The sequence below is a fragment of the Coenobita brevimanus genome, chromosome 1 (assembly GCF_032717465.1).
Source record: "Coenobita brevimanus isolate Jiangsu-jjx chromosome 1, ASM3271746v2, whole genome shotgun sequence".
Taxonomy (NCBI): domain Eukaryota; kingdom Metazoa; phylum Arthropoda; class Malacostraca; order Decapoda; family Coenobitidae; genus Coenobita; species Coenobita brevimanus.
The window spans coordinates 39063911-39066874 of record NC_136954.1 but is presented as its reverse complement, the minus strand read 5'-3'; the positions used below and the strand labels follow the sequence as shown (position 1 = coordinate 39066874).

Sequence of the window (2964 nt, the reverse complement as noted above, 5' to 3'; positions counted from 1 at the left end):
TTGCCAGGTGTAAGAATGACCCTATTTTTTACTGCACTTTACAGAACACTTGGTCTTGCTAGATGTGATTAGCCTGCATCCCACATTACAGAGCGTAGTCAGCAACGATACAGAAAAGGCAGACATGATCTATCGTTATCATATGCTTTAGAAATTACTGTACAAAACAGGGGGCTTCACACCTTGCTTTCTCTCTCTTGCATTCACTTAGCAAAAGCCCTCCCTCTTCCTTTTCTTTTCACGTTCACATTTCTTATTGCTCTCTCGTTCTTTCATCTCTCTTCCACTTCTCTTCTCTCCCTCTTCTTCAGTCTTACACACTCGTATATTTCTTGTTATGTACCCTCTCGTTTTTTTTTTTTTTTTTTTTTTTTTTTTTTTTTACGTGTCCGACTCTGGGTAAAGGCTTCAAGACCTATTCCCAAGTCTCCTTGGGGCCCAGTAGTCCTCCTACATCTCCACATGTCACCATTTCGGTGTTAACACCCACCATCCATATCGCTTACATACTAGGGCTGTCTCATACAGGACTGGTGTACTGGTATTAGCGGGGGTACTTTTATGACACGTCGGCGGGTCATCTGGTAGATCAGAAAAGTCTGCTTTTTAAGAAATTCAAATCCTTAAACTCTTCCCTGCCCTTGCCGGGATTCGAACCTGGGTCCATTAGGACTGCAGGCCTCCTCTCTACCGATTCTGCCACCGCCTCCCCCAAAAAGTACGCCGCCCGGGACTCGAACCCGGGTCGCAAGAATGGGAATCTTGCATGATACCACTACATCAGCGGCGCCGTGAACAATCTTTCCCTCTGTCTTTTCCATTCTTCTACTTTTCTTCCCCCCATTTCATCCTCTTTACACCTTCTTTCGTTATTTCTTCCATTTCTTCTCCACTCCTCTTTTCTACTTCGCTTTCTTCGCGACTTTTGCCCTCTCGCATTTCTTTCTCAACCCTTTCGAAACCCTCTTGCCTTCTCCTACTGTCTTCCATTCCTTCTGGCCCCATTTTCTCACTTATTATTCACCTCCCTTCTTCCTTCCTCTTCTCCCATCTAATCCCCTCCATTCCCTTCTCACTTGCTTTCCTCCCTTCTCATTCACTTGCCTTTTCCCCCGTCTCCAACCCTCCTATCCAGTCCTCTCCCTTCCTTCTCTCTTCCCACCCCTTCTATCCCATCCCTTCCTCTCCACTCGTTTCTCTTTTGTCTCCTCCCCTCTCCTCCCTTCTCTCATCTCCCTTCCCTTCTCAAGATTTTCCCTCCTCTTCCCTACTGCCTCTCCCTTTTCCTCCACCCCTCCCCCAAGCCTTTACCTTTCATCTTTCCGATCATCTCTTAATTCCTCATCCATTCCTTACCCTCCCTCTTCTCTCCTTCCCTCCTTCTCATTCTCACCCTTCTGTCTCCTCCACTGCATTTTTACACTCTTTCCTGCATTCCTCCACTTATCCTTTACCCCTCTCTCATCTCCCTCTTTACATCCTTCCCTCTCTCATCTCCCTCTTTACCTCCACCCCTCTCTCATCACCCTCCTTACCTCCACCCCTCTCTCATCTCCCTCCTTGCCTCCACCCCTCACTCCCCCCCCCACCCTGGTCTCCATTAACACTATATCAGGATATTCTGGCAGCCTGTTTGCTGGGCGTAGCTTGGTGTCGGCCTGAGATATTACCGCCTCCCTTGACCACCCCTGTAAGTACCCTCTCAGGCCCTCCCTCACCCCCTTCATGTCCCTCTTTCACCATCTTTCATTTTTCTTATACGCACCGTCGAAATCCACTTCAGTTCTCCTTCATGCCCCCTTGTAAGTCCTCTACTTAGAGCCCTTTACTTCCCCCTTTCTGGCACCCCTTAAGTTGTCTGTGATTCCCCTTTTATTCCCATTTTTCACCTCGTCTGAGATGTTCCCGGAAGACTTCTTCTAGTCCCCCTTTTGGCACCATTTAAGTCCTCTTCTCACGCCTGATAAAGCACCAATCTTAGGTGATATTCTTGCCTTCTCTCACCCTCTTTAGCTCTTCCTCTCGCCTCCCTCTCCCTAGTAAGTCATCCTTTAGCCCCCGTTTAAGTCCATCTCTTGGCCCCACTCCCCCCCCCCCTTTATCAGTCTCCCCTCCCCCTCCTCGAAATCTCCCTCTCGGTCCACTTTTACCTTTAGGTTTACCTCTTTACTCTCTCTCGCCCTCCTCCTCTCTAATCCCTCCTCTCAAACCTCGCTTTAAGTTCTCCTTTCACCCCACTCCTGGTCCTTCCTGAGAGAGAGAGAGAGAGAGAGAGAGAGAGAGAGAGAAAGAGAGAGAATCCAAAACCAAAGTCGTCGGAAGGTTGAAAGTGGTGCTATAAATCATGAAGTCAGGCTCTAGACGGAACCCACATAAACCCTCACTCTGCTCAGGAAGTGTGTGTGTGTGTGTGTGTGTGTGTGTGTGTGTGTGTGTGTGTGTGTGTGTGTGTGTGTGTGTGTGTGTGTGTGTGTGTGTGTGTGTGTGTGTGTGTGTGTGTGTGTGTGTGTGTGTGTGTGAGGGAGAGAGAGAGAGCCACAGGGATAAATATTCAGTTTAATTCACGCACCATAAAATACCTCCATCAAATACGCAAAACTCGCTCCACTAACTCCATTGTGAAAACATAATTGGATTTACTACCACACACACAAATTAGAACATAACAAGGCAATTATAAATAAAGCCTATTTTGTCTTTTAATTCACCACTTCAGTTCGAGGACGTCCTTGTTGCCAACGGGCGCATATTCTGTTTGGCACGAACATCTGCTGGTGAAGGGATCATCATCATTACCATCATCATCATCATCATCATCATGAGTTACGAAGCCTCATCAATGCAAAATAGGAACCTGAGCCGTCGGTTAGGAAAGCTCCCATACACCTGTTCCTAAGCGGTTTATTTTTTTAGATATGCTTGCTTTATATTCTTATGTATGTTACTTGTGCAGAATTAAGTGAT

The 2964-nt window shown here is 47.1% G+C and overlaps 1 non-coding gene across 1 annotated transcript; it reads right to left on the bottom strand.

Moving 5' to 3' along the window:
* Nucleotides 1-719: 719 nt before the first annotated feature.
* On the bottom strand, nucleotides 720-790 carry TRNAG-CCC (transfer RNA glycine (anticodon CCC)). The gene has a single exon. It is a non-coding gene; the product is annotated as a tRNA-Gly (tRNA).
* Between the last annotated feature and the right edge of the window lie 2174 nt (nucleotides 791-2964).